We start from the raw sequence: 22008 nt of genomic DNA, 5'->3' as shown, positions 1-22008 counted from the left end.
GAAGTATCCCTGTGCAGCCAGCTGCGGGAGATAGTCTTGTGCAAGCATGCTGCACGACTGAGGCGGATGCTTTCCACAGGTGCAGGTCCTCCCAACTCTTCATGGAACTGTGCCCCTTCAGGAGACTCAGGCCACTGCAGAAGTATCCCTGTGCAGCCAGCTGCGGGAGATAGTCTTCTGCCAGCATGCTGCACGACTGACGCGGATGCTTTCCACAGGTGCAGGTCTTCCCAACTCTTCATGGAACTGTGCCCCTTCAGGAGACTCAGTCCACTGCAGAAGTATCACTGTGCAGACAGCTGCGGGAGATAGTCTTGTGGCAGCATGCTGCACGACTGAGGCGGATGCTTTCCACAGGTCCAGGTCCACCCAACTCTTCATGGAACTGTGCCCCTTCAGGAGACTCAGGCCACTGCAGAAGTATCCCTGTGCAGTCAGCTGCGGGAGATAGTCTTGTGCCAGCATGCTGCACGACTGAGGCGGATGCTTTCACAGGTGCAGGTCCTCCCAACTCTTTCTGGAACTGTGCCCCTTCAGGAGACTCAGGCCACTGCAGAAGTATCCCTGTGCAGCCGCTGCGGGAGATATTCTTGTGCCAGCATGCTGCACGACTGAGGCAGATGCTTTCCACAGGTCCAGGTCCACCCAACTCTTCATGGAACTGTCCCCCTTCAGGAGACTCAGGCCACTGCAGATGTATCCCTGTGCAGCCAGCTGAGGGAGATAGTCTTGTGCCAGCATGCTGCACGACTGAGGCGGATGCTTTGCACAGGTGCAGGTCCTCCCAACTCTTCATGGAACTGTGCCCCTTCAGGAGACTCAGTCCACTACAGAAGTATCCCTGTGCAGCCAGCTGCGGGAGATAGTCTTGTGCAAGCATGCTGCACGACTGAGACGGATGCTTTCCACAGGTGCAGGTCCTCCCAACTCTTCATGGAACTGTGCCCCTTCAGGAGACTCAGGCCACTGCAGAAGTATCCCTGTGCAGCCAGCTGCGGGAGATAGTCTTGTGCCAGCATGCTGCACGACTGAGGCGGATGCTTTCCACAGGTGCAGGTCCTCCCAACTCTTCATGGAACTGTGCCCCTTCAGGAGACTCAGTCCACTGAAGAAGTATCCCTGTGCAGCCAGCTGCGGGAGATAGTCTTGTGCAGCATGCTGCACGACTGAGGCGGATGATTTCCATAGATGCAGGTCCTCCCAAATCTTCATGGAAATCTGCCCCTTCAGGAGACTCAGGCCACTGCAGAAGTATCCCTGTGCAGCCAGCTGCGGGAGATAGTCTTGTGCCAGCATGCTGCACGACTGAGGCAGATGCTTTCCACAGGTGCAGGTCCTCCCAACTCTTCATGGAACTGTGCCCCTTCAGGAGACTCAGGCCACTGCAGAAGTATCCCTGTGCAGCCAGCTGCGGGAGATAGTCTTGTGCCAGCATGCTGCACGACCGACGCGGATGCTTTCCACAGATGTAGGTCCTCCCAACTCTTCATGGAACTGTGTCCCTTCAGGAGACTCAGACCACTGCAGAAGTATCCCTGTGCAGCCAGCATCGGGAGATAGTCTTGTGCCAGCATGCTACACGACTCAGTCGGATGCTTTCCAGAGGTGCAAGTCCTCCCAACTCTTCATGGAACTGTGCCCCTTCAGGAGACTCAGGCCACTGCAGAAGTATCCCTGTCTAGCCAGCTGCGGGAGATAGTCTTGTGGCAGCATGCTGCACGACTGAGGCGGATGCTTTCCACAGGTCCAGGTCCACCCAACTCTTCATGGAACTGTGCCCCTTCAGGAGACTCAGGCCACTGCAGAAGTATCCCTGTGCAGTCAGCTGCGGGAGATAGTCTTGTGCCAGCATGCTGCACGACTGAGGCGGATGCTTTCACAGGTGCAGGTCCTCCTAACTCTTCCTGGAACTGTGCCTCTTCAGGAGACTACGACCACTGCAGAAGTATCCCTTTGCAGCCAGCTGCGGGAGATAGTCTTGTGCCAGCATGCTGCATGACTGAGGTGGATGCTTTGCACAGGCGCAGGTCCTCCCAACTCGTCATGGAACTGTGCCCCTTCAGGAGACTCAGTCCACTGCAGAAGTATCACTGTGCAGCCAGCTGCGGGAGATAGTCTTGTGGCAGGATGCTGCACGACTGAGGCGGATGCTTTCCACAGGTCCAGGTCCACCCAACTCTTCATGGAACTGTGCCCCTTCAGGAGACTCAGGCCACTGCAGAAGTATCCCTGTGCAGTCAGCTGCGGGAGATAGTCTTGTGCCAGCATGCTGCACGACTGAGGCGGATGCTTTCACAGGTGCAGGTCCTCCCAACTCTTCCTGGAACTGTGCCCCTTCAGGAGACTCAGGCCACTGCAGAAGTATCCCTGTGCAGCCGCTGCGGGAGATAGTCTTGTGCCAGCATGCTGCACGACTGAGGCGGATGCTTTCCACAGGTGCAGGTCCTCTCAACTCTTCATGGAACTGTGCCCCTTCAGGAGACTCAGGCCACTGCAGAAGTATCCCTGTGCAGCCAGCTGCGGGAGATAGTCTTGTGCCAGCATACTGCACGACTGAGGTGGATGCTTTGCACAGGCGCAGGTCCTCCCAACTCGTCATGGAACTGTGCCCCTTCAGGAGACTCAGTCCACTGCAGAAGTATCACTGTGCAGCCAGCTGCGGGAGATAGTCTTGTGGCAGCATGCTGCACGACTGAGGCGGATGCTTTCCACAGGTCCAGGTCCACCCAACTCTTCATGGAACTGTGCCCCTTCAGGAGACTCAGGCCACTGCAGAAGTATCCCTGTGCAGTCAGCTGCGGGAGATAGTCTTGTGCCAGCATGCTGCACGACTGAGGCGGATGCTTTCACAGGTGCAGGTCCTCCCAACTCTTCCTGGAACTGTGCCCCTTCAGGAGACTCAGGCCACTGCAGAAGTATCCCTGTGCAGCCGCTGCGGGAGATAGTCTTGTGCCAGCATGCTGCACGACTGAGGCAGATGCTTTCAACAGGTCCAGGTCCACCCAACTCTTCATGGAACTGTGCCCCTTCAGGAGACTCAGGCCACTGCAGATGTATCCCTGTGCAGTCAGCTGCGGGAGATAGTCTTGTGCCAGCATGCTGCACGACTGAGGCGGATGCTTTCACAGGTGCAGGTCCTCCTAACTCTTCCTGGAACTGTGCCCCTTCAGGAGACTACGACCACTGCAGAAGTATCCCTGTGCAGCCAGCAGCGGGAGATAGTCTTGTGCCAGCATGCTGCACGACTGAGGTGGATGCTTTGCACAGGCGCAGGTCCTCCCAACTCGTCATGGAACTGTGCCCCTTCAGGAGACTCAGTCCACTGCAGAAGTATCACTGTGCAGCCAGCTGCGGGAGATAGTCTTGTGCAAGCATGCTGCACGACTGAGGCGGATGCTTTCCACAGGCGCAGGTCCTCCCAACTCTTCATGGAACTGTGCCCCTTCAGGAGACTCAGGCCACTGCAGAAGTATCCCTGTGCAGCCAGCTGCGGGAGATAGTCTTGTGCAAGCATGCTGCACGACTGAGGCGGATGCTTTCCACAGGTGCAGGTCCTCCCAACTCTTCATGGAACTGTGCCCCTTCAGGAGACTCAGGCCACTGCAGAAGTATCCCTGTGCAGCCGGCTGCGGGAGATAGTCTTGTGCCAGCATGCTGCACGACTGAGGCGGATGCTTTCCACAGGTGCAGGTCCTCCCAACTCTTCATGGAACTGTGCCCCTTCAGGAGACTCAGTCCACTGCAGAAGTATCCCTGTGCAGCCAGCTGCGGGAGATAGTCTTGTGCAAGCATGCTGCACGACTGAGGCGGATGCTTTCCATAGGTGCAGGTCCTCCCAACTCTTCATGGAACTGTGCCCCTTCAGGAGACTCAGGCCACTGCAGAAGTATCCCTGTGCAGCCAGCTGCGGGAGATAGTCTTCTGCCAGCATGCTTCACGACTGACGCGGATGCTTTCCACAGGTGCAGGTCTTCCCAACTCTTCATGGAACTGTGCCCCTTCAGGAGACTCAGTCCACTGCAGAAGTATCACTGTGCAGACAGCTGCGGGAGATAGTCTTGTGGCAGCATGCTGCACGACTGAGGCGGATGCTTTCCACAGGTCCAGGTCCACCCAACTCTTCATGGAACTGTGCCCTTTCAGGAGACTCAGGCCACTGCAGATGTATCCCTGTGCAGTCAGCTGCGGGAGATAGTCTTGTACCAGCATGCTGCACGACTGAGGCGGATGCTTTCACAGGTGCAGGTCCTCCCAACTCTTCCTGGAACTGTGCCCCTTCAGGAGACTCAGGCCACTGCAGAAGTATCCCTGTGCAGCCGCTGCGGGAGATAGTCTTGTGCCAGCATGCTGCACGACTGAGGCAGATGCTTTCCACAGGTCCAGGTCCACCCAACTCTTCATGGAACTGTGCCCCTTCAGGAGACTCAGGCCACTGCAGATGTATCCCTGTGCAGCCAGCAGCGGGAGATAGTCTTGTGGCAGCATGCTGCATGACTGAGGCGGATGCTTTCCACAGGTGCAGGTCCTCTCAACTCTTCATGGAACTGTGCCCCTTCAGGAGACTCAGGCCACTGCAGAAGTATCCCTGTGCAGCCAGCTGCGGGAGATAGTCTTGTGCAAGCATGCTGCACGACTGAGGCGGATGCTTTCCACAGGTTCAGGTCCTCCCAACTCTTCATGGAACTGTGCCCCTTCAGGAGACTCAGGCCACTGCAGAAGTATCCCTGTGCAGCCAGCTGCGGGAGATAGTCTTGTGCCAGCATGCTGCACGACTGAGGTGGATGCTTTGCACAGGCGCAGGTCCTCCCAACTCGTCATGGAACTGTGCCCCTTCAGGAGACTCAGTCCACTGCAGAAGTATCACTGTGCAGCCAGCTGCGGGAGATAGTCTTGTGCAAGCATGCTGCACGACTGAGGCGGATGCTTTCCACAGGTGCAGGTCCTCCCAACTCTTCATGGAACTGTGCCCCTTCAGGAGACTCAGGCCACTGAGAAGTATCCCTGTGCAGCCGGCTGCGGGAGATAGTCTTGTGCCAGCATGCTGCACGACTGAGGCGGATGCTTTCCACAGGTGCAGGTCCTCCCAACTCTTCATGGAACTGTGCCCCTTCAGGAGACTCAGTCCACTGCAGAAGTATCCCTGTGCAGCCAGCTGCGGGAGATAGTCTTGTGCAAGCATGCTGCACGACTGAGGCGGATGCTTTCCACAGGTGCAGGTCCTCCCAACTCTTCATGGAACTGTGCCCCTTCAGGAGACTCAGGCCACTGCAGAAGTATCCCTGTGCAGCCAGCTGCGGGAGATAGTCTTCTGCCAGCATGCTGCACGACTGAGGCGGATGCTTTCCACAGGTGCAGGTCCTCCCAACTCTTCATGGAACTGTGCCCCTTCAGGAGACTCAGTCCACTGCAGAAGTATCCCTGTGCAGCCAGCTGCGGGAGATAGTCTTGTGCAAGCATGCTGCACGACTGAGGCGGATGCTTTCCATAGGTGCAGGTCCTCCCAACTCTTCATGGAACTGTGCCCCTTCAGGAGACTCAGGCCACTGCAGAAGTATCCCTGTGCAGCCAGCTGCGGGAGATAGTCTTCTGCCAGCATGCTTCACGACTGACGCGGATGCTTTCCACAGGTGCAGGTCTTCCCAACTCTTCATGGAACTGTGCCCCTTCAGGAGACTCAGTCCACTGCAGAAGTATCACTGTGCAGACAGCTGCGGGAGATAGTCTTGTGGCAGCATGCTGCACGACTGAGGCGGATGCTTTCCACAGGTCCAGGTCCACCCAACTCTTCATGGAACTGTGCCCTTTCAGGAGACTCAGGCCACTGCAGATGTATCCCTGTGCAGTCAGCTGCGGGAGATAGTCTTGTACCAGCATGCTGCACGACTGAGGCGGATGCTTTCACAGGTGCAGGTCCTCCCAACTCTTCCTGGAACTGTGCCCCTTCAGGAGACTCAGGCCACTGCAGAAGTATCCCTGTGCAGCCGCTGCGGGAGATAGTCTTGTGCCAGCATGCTGCACGACTGAGGCAGATGCTTTCCACAGGTCCAGGTCCACCCAACTCTTCATGGAACTGTGCCCCTTCAGGAGACTCAGGCCACTGCAGATGTATCCCTGTGCAGCCAGCAGCGGGAGATAGTCTTGTGGCAGCATGCTGCATGACTGAGGCGGATGCTTTCCACAGGTGCAGGTCCTCTCAACTCTTCATGGAACTGTGCCCCTTCAGGAGACTCAGGCCACTGCAGAAGTATCCCTGTGCAGCCAGCTGCGGGAGATAGTCTTGTGCAAGCATGCTGCACGACTGAGGCGGATGCTTTCCACAGGTTCAGGTCCTCCTAACTCTTCATGGAACTGTGCCCCTTCAGGAGACTCAGGCCACTGCAGAAGTATCCCTGTGCAGCCAGCTGCGGGAGATAGTCTTGTGCCAGCATGCTGCACGACTGAGGCGGATGCTTTCACAGGTGCAGGTCCTCCTAACTCTTCCTGGAACTGTGCCTCTTCAGGAGACTACGACCACTGCAGAAGTATCCCTTTGCAGCCAGCTGCGGGAGATAGTCTTGTGCCAGCATGCTGCATGACTGAGGTGGATGCTTTGCACAGGCGCAGGTCCTCCCAACTCGTCATGGAACTGTGCCCCTTCAGGAGACTCAGTCCACTGCAGAAGTATCACTGTGCAGCCAGCTGCGGGAGATAGTCTTGTGGCAGGATGCTGCACGACTGAGGCGGATGCTTTCCACAGGTCCAGGTCCACCCAACTCTTCATGGAACTGTGCCCCTTCAGGAGACTCAGGCCACTGCAGAAGTATCCCTGTGCAGTCAGCTGCGGGAGATAGTCTTGTGCCAGCATGCTGCACGACTGAGGCGGATGCTTTCACAGGTGCAGGTCCTCCCAACTCTTCCTGGAACTGTGCCCCTTCAGGAGACTCAGGCCACTGCAGAAGTATCCCTGTGCAGCCGCTGCGGGAGATAGTCTTGTGCCAGCATGCTGCACGACTGAGGCGGATGCTTTCCACAGGTGCAGGTCCTCTCAACTCTTCATGGAACTGTGCCCCTTCAGGAGACTCAGGCCACTGCAGAAGTATCCCTGTGCAGCCAGCTGCGGGAGATAGTCTTGTGCCAGCATACTGCACGACTGAGGTGGATGCTTTGCACAGGCGCAGGTCCTCCCAACTCGTCATGGAACTGTGCCCCTTCAGGAGACTCAGTCCACTGCAGAAGTATCACTGTGCAGCCAGCTGCGGGAGATAGTCTTGTGGCAGCATGCTGCACGACTGAGGCGGATGCTTTCCACAGGTCCAGGTCCACCCAACTCTTCATGGAACTGTGCCCCTTCAGGAGACTCAGGCCACTGCAGAAGTATCCCTGTGCAGTCAGCTGCGGGAGATAGTCTTGTGCCAGCATGCTGCACGACTGAGGCGGATGCTTTCACAGGTGCAGGTCCTCCCAACTCTTCCTGGAACTGTGCCCCTTCAGGAGACTCAGGCCACTGCAGAAGTATCCCTGTGCAGCCGCTGCGGGAGATAGTCTTGTGCCAGCATGCTGCACGACTGAGGCAGATGCTTTCAACAGGTCCAGGTCCACCCAACTCTTCATGGAACTGTGCCCCTTCAGGAGACTCAGGCCACTGCAGTTGTATCCCTGTGCAGTCAGCTGCGGGAGATAGTCTTGTGCCAGCATGCTGCACGACTGAGGCGGATGCTTTCACAGGTGCAGGTCCTCCTAACTCTTCCTGGAACTGTGCCCCTTCAGGAGACTACGACCACTGCAGAAGTATCCCTGTGCAGCCAGCAGCGGGAGATAGTCTTGTGCCAGCATGCTGCACGACTGAGGTGGATGCTTTGCACAGGCGCAGGTCCTCCCAACTCGTCATGGAACTGTGCCCCTTCAGGAGACTCAGTCCACTGCAGAAGTATCACTGTGCAGCCAGCTGCGGGAGATAGTCTTGTGCAAGCATGCTGCACGACTGAGGCGGATGCTTTCCACAGGCGCAGGTCCTCCCAACTCTTCATGGAACTGTGCCCCTTCAGGAGACTCAGGCCACTGCAGAAGTATCCCTGTGCAGCCAGCTGCGGGAGATAGTCTTGTGCAAGCATGCTGCACGACTGAGGCGGATGCTTTCCACAGGTGCAGGTCCTCCCAACTCTTCATGGAACTGTGCCCCTTCAGGAGACTCAGGCCACTGCAGAAGTATCCCTGTGCAGCCGGCTGCGGGAGATAGTCTTGTGCCAGCATGCTGCACGACTGAGGCGGATGCTTTCCACAGGTGCAGGTCCTCCCAACTCTTCATGGAACTGTGCCCCTTCAGGAGACTCAGTCCACTGCAGAAGTATCCCTGTGCAGCCAGCTGCGGGAGATAGTCTTGTGCAAGCATGCTGCACGACTGAGGCGGATGCTTTCCATAGGTGCAGGTCCTCCCAACTCTTCATGGAACTGTGCCCCTTCAGGAGACTCAGGCCACTGCAGAAGTATCCCTGTGCAGCCAGCTGCGGGAGATAGTCTTCTGCCAGCATGCTTCACGACTGACGCGGATGGTTTCCACAGGTGCAGGTCTTCCCAACTCTTCATGGAACTGTGCCCCTTCAGGAGACTCAGTCCACTGCAGAAGTATCACTGTGCAGACAGCTGCGGGAGATAGTCTTGTGGCAGCATGCTGCACGACTGAGGCGGATGCTTTCCACAGGTCCAGGTCCACCCAACTCTTCATGGAACTGTGCCCTTTCAGGAGACTCAGGCCACTGCAGATGTATCCCTGTGCAGTCAGCTGCGGGAGATAGTCTTGTACCAGCATGCTGCACGACTGAGGCGGATGCTTTCACAGGTGCAGGTCCTCCCAACTCTTCCTGGAACTGTGCCCCTTCAGGAGACTCAGGCCACTGCAGAAGTATCCCTGTGCAGCCGCTGCGGGAGATAGTCTTGTGCCAGCATGCTGCACGACTGAGGCAGATGCTTTCCACAGGTCCAGGTCCACCCAACTCTTCATGGAACTGTGCCCCTTCAGGAGACTCAGGCCACTGCAGATGTATCCCTGTGCAGCCAGCAGCGGGAGATAGTCTTGTGGCAGCATGCTGCATGACTGAGGCGGATGCTTTCCACAGGTGCAGGTCCTCTCAACTCTTCATGGAACTGTGCCCCTTCAGGAGACTCAGGCCACTGCAGAAGTATCCCTGTGCAGCCAGCTGCGGGAGATAGTCTTGTGCAAGCATGCTGCACGACTGAGGCGGATGCTTTCCACAGGTTCAGGTCCTCCCAACTCTTCATGGAACTGTGCCCCTTCAGGAGACTCAGGCCACTGCAGAAGTATCCCTGTGCAGCCAGCTGCGGGAGATAGTCTTGTGCCAGCATGCTGCACGACTGAGGTGGATGCTTTGCACAGGCGCAGGTCCTCCCAACTCGTCATGGAACTGTGCCCCTTCAGGAGACTCAGTCCACTGCAGAAGTATCACTGTGCAGCCAGCTGCGGGAGATAGTCTTGTGCAAGCATGCTGCACGACTGAGGCGGATGCTTTCCACAGGTGCAGGTCCTCCCAACTCTTCATGGAACTGTGCCCCTTCAGGAGACTCAGGCCACTGCAGAAGTATCCCTGTGCAGCCGGCTGCGGGAGATAGTCTTGTGCCAGCATGCTGCACGACTGAGGCGGATGCTTTCCACAGGTGCAGGTCCTCCCAACTCTTCATGGAACTGTGCCCCTTCAGGAGACTCAGTCCACTGCAGAAGTATCCCTGTGCAGCCAGCTGCGGGAGATAGTCTTGTGCAAGCATGCTGCACGACTGAGGCGGATGCTTTCCACAGGTGCAGGTCCTCCCAACTCTTCATGGAACTGTGCCCCTTCAGGAGACTCAGGCCACTGCAGAAGTATCCCTGTGCAGCCAGCTGCGGGAGATAGTCTTCTGCCAGCATGCTGCACGACTGAGGCGGATGCTTTCCACAGGTGCAGGTCCTCCCAACTCTTCATGGAACTGTGCCCCTTCAGGAAACTCAGGCCACTGCAGAAGTATCCCTGTCTAGCCAGCTGCGGGAGATAGTCTTGTGGCAGCATGCTGCACGACTGAGGCGGATGCTTTCCACAGGTCCAGGTCCACCCAACTCTTCATGGAACTGTGCCCCTTCAGGAGACTCAGGCCACTGCAGAAGTATCCCTGTGCAATCAGCTGCGGGAGATAGTCTTGTGGCAGCATGCTGCACGACTGAGGCGGATGCTTTCCACAGGTGCAGGTCCTCTCAACTCTTCATGGAACTGTGCCCCTTCAGGAGACTCAGGCCACTGCAGAAGTATCCCTGTGCAGCCAGCTGCGGGAGATAGTCTTGTGCAAGCATGCTGCACGACTGAGGTGGATGCTTTCCACAGGTTCAGGTCCTCCCAACTCTTCATGGAACTGTGCCCCTTCAGGAGACTCAAGCCACTGCAGAAGTATCCCTGTGCAGCCAGCTGTGGGAGATAGTCTTGTGCCAGCATGCTGCACGAATGAGGTGGATGCTTTCCACAGGCGCAGGTCCTCCCAACTCTTCATGGAACTGTGCCCCTTCAGGAGACTCAGGCCACTGCAGAAGTATCCCTGTGCAGCCAGCTGCGGGAGATAGTCTTCTGCCAGCATGCTGCACGACTGAGGCGGATGCTTTCCACAGGTGCAGGTCCTCCCAACTCTTCATGGAACTGTGCCCCTTCAGGAGACTCAGTCCACTGCAGAAGTATCCCTGTGCAGCCAGCTGCGGGAGATAGTCTTGTGCAAGCATGCTGCACGACTGAGGCGGATGTTTTCACAGATGCAGGTCCTCCCAACTCTTCCTGGAACTGTGCCCCTTCAGGAGACTACGACCACTGCAGAAGTATCCCTGTGCAGCAAGCTGCGGGAGATAGTCTTGTGGCAGCATGCTGCATGACTGAGGCGGTTGCTTTCCACAGGTGCAGGTCCTCTCAACTCTTCATGGAACTGTGCCCCTTCAGGAGACTCAGGCCACTGCAGAAGTATCCCTGTGCAGCCAGCTGAGGGAGATCGTCTTGTGCCAGCATGCTGCACGACTGAGGCGGATGCTTTGCACAGGTGCAGGTCCTCCCAACTCTTCATGGAAGTGTGCACCTTCAGGAGACTCAGGCCACTGCAGAAGTATCCCTGTGCAGCCGGCTGCGGGAGATAGTCTTGTGCAAGCATGCTGCACGGCTGAGGCGGATGCTTTCCACAGGTGCAGGTCCTCCCAACTCTTCATGGAACTGTGCCCCTTCAGGAGACTCAGGCCACTGCAGAAGTATCCCTGTGCAGCCGGCTGCGGGAGATAGTCTTGTGCCAGCATGCTGCACGACTGAGGCGGATGCTTTCCACAGGTGCAGCTCCTCCCAACTCTTCATGGAACTGTGCCCCTTCAGGAGACTCAGTCCACTGCAGAGGTATTCCTGTGCAGCCAGCTGCGGGAGATAGTCTTGTGCAAGCATGCTGCACGACTGAGGCGGATGCTTTCACAGATGCAGGTCCTCCCAACTCTTCCTGGAACTGTGCCCCTTCAGGAGACTACGACCACTGCAGAAGTATCCCTGTGCAGCAAGCTGCGGGAGATAGTCTTGTGGCAGCATGCTGCACGACTGAGGCGGATGCTTTCCACAGGTGCAGGTCCTCTCAACTCTTCATGGAACTGTGCCCCTTCAGGAGACTCAGGCCACTGCAGAAGTATCCCTGTGCAGCCAGCTGAGGGAGATAGTCTTGTGCCAGCATGCTGCACGACTGAGGCGGATGCTTTGCACAGGTGCAGGTCCTCCCAACTCTTCATGGAACTGTGCCCCTTCAGGAGACTCAGTCCACTGAAGAAGTATCCCTGTGCAGCCAGCTGCGGGAGATAGTCTTGTGCAGCATGCTGCACGACTGAGGCGGATGATTTCCATAGATGCAGGTCCTCCCAAATCTTCATGGAAATCTGCCCCTTCAGGAGACTCAGGCCACTGCAGAAGTATCCCTGTGCAGCCAGCTGCGGGAGATAGTCTTGTGCCAGCATGCTGCACGACTGAGGCAGATGCTTTCCACAGGTGCAGGTCCTCCCAACTCTTCATGGAACTGTGCCCCTTCAGGAGACTCAGGCCACTGCAGAAGTATCCCTGTGCAGCCAGCTGCGGGAGATAGTCTTGTGCCAGCATGCTGCACGACCGACGCGGATGCTTTCCACAGATGTAGGTCCTCCGAACTCTTCATGGAACTGTGCCCCTTCAGGAGACTCAGACCACTGCAGAAGTATCCCTGTGCAGCCAGCATCGGGAGATAGTCTTGTGCCAGCATGCTACACGACTCAGTCGGATGCTTTACAGAGGTGCAAGTCCTCCCAACTCTTCATGGAACTGTGCCCCTTCAGGAGACTCAGGCCACTGCAGAAGTATCCCTGTCTAGCCAGCTGCGGGAGATAGGCTTGTGGCAGCATGCTGCACGACTGAGGTGGATGCTTTCCACAGGTCCAGGTCCACCCAACTCTTCATGGAACTGTGCCCCTTCAGGAGACTCAGGCCACTGCAGAAGTATCCCTGTGCAGTCAGCTGCGGGAGATAGTCTTGTGCCAGCATGCTGCACGACTGAGGCGGATGCTTTCACAGGTGCAGGTCCTCCTAACTCTTCCTGGAACTGTGCCTCTTCAGGAGACTACGACCACTGCAGAAGTATCCCTTTGCAGCCAGTTGCGGGAGATAGTCTTGTGCCAGCATGCTGCACGACTGAGGTGGATGCTTTGCACAGGCGCAGGTCCTCCCAACTCGTCATGGAACTGTGCCCCTTCAGGAGACTCAGTCCACTGCAGAAGTATCACTGTGCAGCCAGCTGCGGGAGATAGTCTTGTGGCAGCATGCTGCACGACTGAGGCGGATGCTTTCACAGGTGCAGGTCCTCCCAACTCTTCCTGGAACTGTGCCCCTTCAGGAGACTCAGGCCACTGCAGAAGTATCCCTGTGCAGCCGCTGCGGGAGATAGTCTTGTGCCAGCATGCTGCACGACTGAGGCGGATGCTTTCCACAGGTGCAGGTCCTCTCAACTCTTCATGGAACTGTGCCCCTTCAGGAGACTCAGGCCACTGCAGAAGTATCCCTGTGCAGCCAGCTGCGGGAGATAGTCTTGTGCCAGCATGCTGCACGACTGAGGTGGATGCTTTGCACAGGCGCAGGTCCTCCCAATTCGTCATGGAACTGTGCCCCTTCAGGAGACTCAGTCCACTGCAGAAGTATCACTGTGCAGCCAGTTGCGGGAGATAGTCTTGTGGCAGCATGCTGCACGACTGAGGCGGATGCTTTCCACAGGTCCAGGTCCACCCAACTCTTCATGGAACTGTGCCCCTTCAGGAGACTCAGGCCACTGCAGAAGTATCCCTGTGCAGTCAGCTGCGGGAGATAGTCTTGTGCCAGCATGCTGCACGACTGAGGCGGATGCTTTCACAGGTGCAGGTCCTCCCAACTCTTCCTGGAACTGTGCCCCTTCAGGAGACTATGACCACTGCAGAAGTATCCCTGTGCAGCCAGCAGCGGGAGATAGTCTTGTGGCAGCATGCTGCACGACTGAGGCGGATGCTTTCCACAGGTGCAGGTCCTCCCAACTCTTCATGGAACTGTGCCCCTTCAGGAGACTCAGGCCACTGCAGAAGTATCCCTGTGCAGCCAGCTGCGGGAGATAGTCTTGTGCCAGCATGCTGCACGACTGAGGTGGATGCTTTGCACAGGCGCAGGTCCTCCCAACTCGTCATGGAACTGTGCCCCTTCAGGAGACTCAGTCCACTGCAGAAGTATCACTGTGCAGCCAGCTGCCGGAGATAGTCTTGTGCAAGCATGCTGCACGACTGAGGCGGATGCTTTCCACAGGCGCAGGTCCTCCCAACTCTTCATGGAACTGTGCCCCTTCAGGAGACTCAGGCCACTGCAGAAGTATCCCTGTGCAGCCAGCTGCGGGAGATAGTCTTGTGCAAGCATGCTGCACGACTGAGGCGGATGCTTTCCACAGGTGCAGGTCCTCCCAACTCTTCATGGAACTGTGCCCCTTCAGGAGACTCAGGCCACTGCAGAAGTATCCCTGTGCAGCCGGCTGCGGGAGATAGTCTTGTGCCAGCATGCTGCACGACTGAGGCGGATGCTTTCCACAGGTGCAGGTCCTCCCAACTCTTCATGGAACTGTGCCCCTTCAGGAGACTCAGTCCACTGCAGAAGTATCCTTGTGCAGCCAGCTGCGGGAGATAGTCTTGTGCAAGCATGCTGCACGACTGAGGCGGATGCTTTCCATAGGTGCAGGTCCTCCCAACTCTTCATGGAACTGTGCCCCTTCAGGAGACTCAGGCCACTGCAGAAGTATCCCTGTGCAGCCAGCTGCGGGAGATAGTCTTCTGCCAGCATGCTGCACGACTGACGCGGATGCTTTCCACAGGTGCAGGTCTTCCCAACTCTTCATGGAACTGTGCCCCTTCAGGAGACTCAGTCCACTGCAGAAGTATCACTGTGCAGACAGCTGCGGGAGATAGTCTTGTGCCAGCATGCTGCACGACTGAGGCGGATGCTTTCACAGGTGCAGGTCCACCCAACTCTTCATGGAACTGTGCCCCTTCAGGAGACTCAGGCCACTGCAGAAGTATCCCTCTGCAGTCAGCTGCGGGAGATAGTCTTGTGCCAGCATGCTGCACGACTGAGGCGGATGCTTTCACAGGTGCAGGTCCTCCCAACTCTTCCTGGAACTGTGCCCCTTCAGGAGACTCAGGCCACTGCAGAAGTATCCCTGTGCAGCCGCTGCGGGAGATATTCTTGTGCTAGCATGCTGCACGATTGAGGCAGATGCTTTCCACAGGTCCAGGTCCACCCAACTCTTCATGGAACTGTGCCCCTTCAGGAGACTCAGGCCACTGCAGATGTATCCCTGTGCAGTCAGCTGCGGGAGATAGTCTTGTGGCAGCATGCTGCACGACTGAGGCGGATGCTTTCCACAGGTGCAGGTCCTCTCAACTCTTCATGGAACTGTGCCCCTTCAGGAGACTCAGGCCACTGCAGAAGTATCCCTGTGCAGCCAGCTGCGGGAGATAGTCTTGTGCAAGCATGCTGCACGACTGAGGCGGATGCTTTCCACAGGTTCAGGTCCTCCCAACTCTTCATGGAACTGTGCCCCTTCAGGAGACTCAGTCCACTGCAGAAGTATCCCTGTGCAGCCAGCTGCGGGAGATAGTCTTGTGCAAGCATGCTGCACGACTGAGGCGGATGCTTTCCACAGGTGCAGGTCCTCCCAACTCTTCATGGAACTGTGCCCCTTCAGGAGACTCAGTCCACTGCAGAAGTATCCCTGTGCAGCCAGCTGCGGGAGATAGTCTTGTGCAAGCATGCTGCACGACTGAGGCGGATGCTTTCCACAGGTGCAGGTCCTCCCAACTCTTCATGGAACTGTGCCCCTTCAGGAGACTCAGGCCACTGCAGAAGTATCCCTGTGCAGCCAGCTGCAGGAGATAGTCTTCTGCCAGCATGCTGCACGACTGAGGCGGATGCTTTCCACAGGTGCAGGTCCTCCCAACTCTTCATGGAACTGTGCCCCTTCAGGAAACTCAGGCCACTGCAGAAGTATCCCTGTCTAGCCAGCTGCGGGAGATAGTCTTGTGGCAGCATGCTGCACGACTGAGGCGGATGCTTTCCACAGGTCCAGGTCCACCCAACTCTTCATGGAACTGTGCCCCTTCAGGAGACTCAGGCCACTGCAGAAGTATCCCTGTGCAGTCAGCTGCGGGAGATAGTCTTGTGCCAGCATGCTGCACGACTGAGGCGGATGCTTTCACAGGTGCAGGTCCTCCCAACTCTTCCTGGAACTGTGCCCCTTCAGGAGACTCAGGCCACTGCAGAAGTATCCTTGTGCAGCCGCTGTGGGAGATAGTCTTGTGCCAGCATGCTGCACGACTGAGGCAGATGCTTTCCACAGGTCCAGGTCCACCCAACTCTTCATGGAACTGTGCCCCTTCAGGAGACTCAGGCCACTGCAGATGTATCCCTGTGCAGTCAGCTGCGGGAGATAGTCTTGTGCCAGCATGCTGCACGACTGAGGCGGATGCTTTCACAGGTGCAGGTCCTCCTAACTCTTCCTGGAACTGTGCCCCTTCAGAAGACTACGACCACTGCAGAAGTATCCCTGTGCAGCCAGCAGCGGGAGATAGTCTTGTGGCAGCATGCTGCACGACTGAGGCGGATGCTTTCCACAGGTGCAGGTCCTCTCAACTCTTCATGGAACTGTGCCCCTTCAGGAGACTCAGGCCACTGCAGAAGTATCCCTGTGCAGCCAGCTGCGGGAGATAGTCTTGTGCAAGCATGCTGCACGACTGAGGCGGATGCTTTCCACAGGTTCAGGTCCTCCCAACTCTTCATGGAACTGTGCCCCTTCAGGAGACTCAAGCCACTGCAGAAGTATCCCTGTGCAGCCAGCTGTGGGAGATAGTCTTGTGCCAGCATGCTGCACGAATGAGGTGGATGCTTTCCACAGGCGCAGGTCCTCCCAACTCTTCATGGAACTGTGCCCCTTCAGGAGACTCAGGCCACTGCAGAAGTATCCCTGTGCAGCCAGCTGCGGGAGATAGTCTTCTGCCAGCATGCTGCACGACTGAGGCGGATGCTTTCCACAGGTGCAGGTCCTCCCAACTCTTCATGGAACTGTGCCCCTTCAGGAGACTCAGTCCACTGCAGAAGTATCCCTGTGCAGCCAGCTGCGGGAGATAGTCTTGTGCAAGCATGCTGCACGACTGAGGCGGATGCTTTCACAGATGCAGGTCCTCCCAACTCTTCCTGGAACTGTGCCCCTTCAGGAGACTACGACCACTGCAGAAGTATCCCTGTGCAGCAAGCTGCGGGAGATAGTCTTGGGGCAGCATGCTGCACGACTGAGGCGGTTGCTTTCCACAGGTGCAGGTCCTCTCAACTCTTCATGGAACTGTGCCCCTTCAGGAGACTCAGGCCACTGCAGAAGTATCCCTGTGCAGCCAGCTGAGGGAGATAGTCTTGTGCCAGCATGCTGCACGACTGAGGCGGATGCTTTGCACAGGTGCAGGTCCTCCCAACTCTTCATGGAACTGTGCACCTTCAGGAGACTCAGGCCACTGCAGAAGTATCCCTGTGCAGCCGGCTGCGGGAGATAGTCTTGTGCAAGCATGCTGCACGGCTGAGGCGGATGCTTTCCACAGGTGCAGGTCCTCCCAACTCTTCATGGAACTGTGCCCCTTCAGGAGACTCAGGCCACTGCAGAAGTATCCCTGTGCAGCCGGCTGCGGGAGATAGTCTTGTGCCAGCATGCTGCACGACTGAGGCGGATGCTTTCCACAGGTGCAGCTCCTCCCAACTCTTCATGGAACTGTGCCCCTTCAGGAGACTCAGTCCACTACAGAAGTATCCCTGTGCAGCCAGCTGCGGGAGATAGTCTTGTGCAAGCATGCTGCACGACTGAGACGGATGCTTTCCACAAGTGCAGGTCCTCCCAACTCTTCATGGAACTGTGCCCCTTCAGGAGACTCAGGCCACTGCAGAAGTATCCCTGTGCAGCCAGCTGCGGGAGATAGTCTTGTGCCAGCATGCTGCACGACTGAGGCGGATGCTTTCCACAGGTGCAGGTCCTCCCAACTCTTCATGGAACTGTGCCCCTTCAGGAGACTCAGTCCACTGAAGAAGTATCCCTGTGCAGCCAGCTGCGGGAGATAGTCTTGTGCAGCATGCTGCACGACTGAGGCGGATGATTTCCATAGATGCAGGTCCTCCCAAATCTTCATGGAAATCTGCCCCTTCAGGAGACTCAGGCCACTGCAGAAGTATCCCTGTGCAGCCAGCTGCGGGAGATAGTCTTGTGCCAGCATGCTGCACGACTGAGGCAGATGCTTTCACAGATGCAGGTCCTCCCAACTCTTCCTGGAACTGTGCCCCTTCAGGAGACTACGACCACTGCAGAAGTATCCCTGTGCAGCAAGCTGCGGGAGATAGTCTTGTGGCAGCATGCTGCACGACTGAGGCGGATGCTTTCCACAGGTGCAGGTCCTCTCAACTCTTCATGGAACTGTGCCCCTTCAGGAGACTCAGGCCACTGCAGAAGTATCCCTGTGCAGCCAGCTGAGGGAGATAGTCTTGTGCCAGCATGCTGCACGACTGAGGCGGATGCTTTGCACAGGTGCAGGTCCTCCCAACTCTTCATGGAACTGTGCCCCTTCAGGAGACTCAGTCCACTACAGAAGTATCCCTGTGCAGCCAGCTGCGGGAGATAGTCTTGTGCAAGCATGCTGCACGACTGAGACAGATGCTTTCCACAAGTGCAGGTCCTCCCAACTCTTCATGGAACTGTGCCCCTTCAGGAGACTCAGGCCACTGCAGAAGTATCCCTGTGCAGCCAGCTGCGGGAGATAGTCTTGTGCCAGCATGCTGCACGACTGAGGCGGATGCTTTCCACAGGTGCAGGTCCTCCCAACTCTTCATGGAACTGTGCCCCTTCAGGAGACTCAGTCCACTGAAGAAGTATCCCTGTGCAGCCAGCTGCGGGAGATAGTCTTGTGCAGCATGCTGCACGACTGAGGCGGATGATTTCCATAGATGCAGGTCCTCCCAAATCTTCATGGAAATCTGCCCCTTCAGGAGACTCAGGCCACTGCAGAAGTATCCCTGTGCAGCCAGCTGCGGGAGATAGTCTTGTGCCAGCATGCTGCACGACTGAGGCAGATGCTTTCCACAGGTGCAGGTCCTCCCAACTCTTCATGGAACTGTGCCCCTTCAGGAGACCCAGGCCACTGCAGAAGTATCCCTGTGCAGCCAGCTGCGGGAGATAGTCTTGTGCCAGCATGCTGCATGACCGACGCGGATGCTTTCCACAGATGTAGGTCCTCCCAACTCTTCATGGAACTGTGCCCCTTCAGGAGACTCAGACCACTGCAGAAGTATCCCTGTGCAGCCAGCATCGGGAGATAGTCTTGTGCCAGCATGCTACACGACTCAGTCGGATGCTTTCCAGAGGTGCAAGTCCTCCCAACTCTTCATGGAACTGTGCCCCTTCAGGAGACTCAGGCCACTGCAGAAGTATCCCTGTCTAGCCAGCTGCGGGAGATAGGCTTGTGGCAGCATGCTGCACGACTGAGGCGGATGCTTTCCACAGGTCCAGGTCCACCCAACTCTTCATGGAACTGTGCCCCTTCAGGAGACTCAGGCCACTGCAGAAGTATCCCTGTGCAGTCAGCTGCGGGAGATAGTCTTGTGCCAGCATGCTGCACGACTGAGGCGGATGCTTTCACAGGTGCAGGTCCTCCTAACTCTTCCTGGAACTGTGCCTCTTCAGGAGACTACGACCACTGCAGAAGTATCCCTTTGCAGCCAGCTGCGGGAGATAGTCTTGTGCCAGCATGCTGCACGACTGAGGTGGATGCTTTGCACAGGCGCAGGTCCTCCCAACTCGTCATGGAACTGTGCCCCTTCAGGAGACTCAGTCCACTGCAGAAGTATCACTGTGCAGCCAGCTGCGGGAGATAGTCTTGTGGCAGCATGCTGCACGACTGAGGCTGATGCTTTCCACAGGTCCAGGTCCACCCAACTCTTCATGGAACTGTGCCCCTTCAGGAGACTCAGGCCACTGCAGAAGTATCCCTGTGCAGTCAGCTGCGGGAGATAGTCTTGTGCCAGCATGCTGCACGACTGAGGCGGATGCTTTCACAGGTGCAGGTCCTCCCAACTCTTCCTGGAACTGTGCCCCTTCAGGAGACTCAGGCCACTGCAGAAGTATCCCTGTGCAGCCGCTGCGGGAGATAGTCTTGTGCCAGCATGCTGCACGACTGAGGCGGATGCTTTCCACAGGTGCAGGTCCTCTCAACTCTTCATGGAACTGTGCCCCTTCAGGAGACTCAGGCCACTGCAGAAGTATCCCTGTGCAGCCAGCTGCGGGAGATAGTCTTGTGCCAGCATGCTGCACGACTGAGGTGGATGCTTTGCACAGGCGCAGGTCCTCCCAACTCGTCATGGAACTGTGCCCCTTCAGGAGACTCAGTCCACTGCAGAAGTATCACTGTGCAGCCAGCTGCGGGAGATAGTCTTGTGGCAGCATGCTGCACGACTGAGGCGGATGCTTTCCACAGGTCCAGGTCCACCCAACTCTTCATGGAACTGTGCCCCTTCAGGAGACTCAGGCCACTGCAGAAGTATCCCTGTGCAGTCAGCTGCGGGAGATAGTCTTGTGCCAGCATGCTGCACGACTGAGGCGGATGCTTTCACAGGTGCAGGTCCTCCCAACTCTTCCTGGAACTGTGCCCCTTCAGGAGACTCAGGCCACTGCAGAAGTATCCCTGTGCAGCCGCTGCGGGAGATAGTCTTGTGCCAGCATGCTGCACGACTGAGGCAGATGCTTTCAACAGGTCCAGGTCCACCCAACTCTTCATGGAACTGTGCCCCTTCAGGAGACTCAGGCCACTGCAGATGTATCCCTGTGCAGTCAGCTGCGGGAGATAGTCTTGTGCCAGCATGCTGCATGACTGAGGCGGATGCTTTCACAGGTGCAGTTCCTCCTAACTCTTCCTGGAACTGTGCCCCTTCAGGAGACTACGACCACTGCAGATGTATCCCTGTGCAGTCAGCTGCGGGAGATAGTCTTGTGCCAGCATGCTGCACGACTGAGGCGGATGCTTTCACAGGTGCAGGTCCTCCTAACTCTTCCTGGAACTGTGCCCCTTCAGGAGACTACGACCACTGCAGAAGTATCCCTGTGCAGCCAGCAGCGGGAGATAGTCTTGTGGCAGCATGCTGCACGACTGAGGCGGATGCTTTCCACAGGTGCAGGTCCTCCCAACTCTTCATGGAACTGTGCCCCTTCAGGAGACTCAGTCCACTGCAGAAGTATCACTGTGCAGCCAGCTGCGGGAGATAGTCTTGTGCAAGCATGCTGCACGACTGAGGCGGATGCTTTCCACAGGCGCAGGTCCTCCCAACTCTTCATGGAACTGTGCCCCTTCAGGAGACTCAGGCCACTGCAGAAGTATCCCTGTGCAGCCAGCTGCGGGAGATAGTCTTGTGCAAGCATGCTGCACGACTGAGGAGGATGCTTTCCACAGGTGCAGGTCCTCCCAACTCTTCATGGAACTGTGCCCCTTCAGGAGACTCAGGCCACTGCAGAAGTATCCCTGTGCAGCCGGCTGCGGGAGATAGTCTTGTGCCAGCATGCTGCACGACTGAGGCGGATGCTTTCCACAGGTGCAGGTCCTCCCAACTCTTCATGCAACTGTGCCCCTTCAGGAGACTCAGTCCACTGCAGAAGTATCCCTGTGCAGCCAGCTGCGGGAGATAGTCTTGTGCAAGCATGCTGCACGACTGAGGCGGATGCTTTCCACAGGTGCAGGTCCTCCCAACTCTTCATGGAACTGTGCCCCTTCAGGAGACTCAGGCCACTGCAGAAGTATCCCTGTGCAGCCAGCTGCGGGAGATAGTCTTCTGCCAGCATGCTGCACGACTGACGCGGATGCTTTCCACAGGTGCAGGTCTTCCCAACTCTTCATGGAACTGTGCCCCTTCAGGAGACTCAGTCCACTGCAGAAGTATCACTGTGCAGACAGCTGCGGGAGATAGTCTTGTGGCAGCATGCTGCACGACTGAGGCGGATGCTTTCCACAGGTCCTGGTCCACCCAACTCTTCATGGAACTGTGCCCCTTCAGGAGACTCAGGCCACTGCAGAAGTATCCCTGTGCAGTCAGCTGCGGGAGATAGTCTTGTGCCAGCATGCTGCACGACTGAGGCGGATGCTTTCACAGGTGCAGGTCCTCCCAACTCTTCCTGGAACTGTGCCCCTTCAGGAGACTCAGGCCACTGCAGAAGTATCCCTGTGCAGCCGCTGCGGGAGATATTCTTGTGCCAGCATGCTGCACGACTGAGGCAGATGCTTTCCACAGGTCCAGGTCCACCCAACTCTTCATGGAACTGTGCCCCTTCAGGAGACTCAGGCCACTGCAGATGTATCCCTGTGCAGTCAGCTGCGGGAGATAGTCTTGTACCAGCATGCTGCACGACTGAGGCGGATGCTTTCACAGGTGCAGGTCCTCCCAA

This window comes from Ambystoma mexicanum, chromosome 6p, assembly GCF_040938575.1.
Source record: "Ambystoma mexicanum isolate Mex_15411 chromosome 6p, UKY_AmexF1_1, whole genome shotgun sequence".
Taxonomy (NCBI): Eukaryota; Metazoa; Chordata; class Amphibia; order Caudata; family Ambystomatidae; genus Ambystoma; species Ambystoma mexicanum.
The sequence above is the reverse complement of the archived record's forward strand: the minus strand, read 5'-3'. Positions refer to the sequence as shown.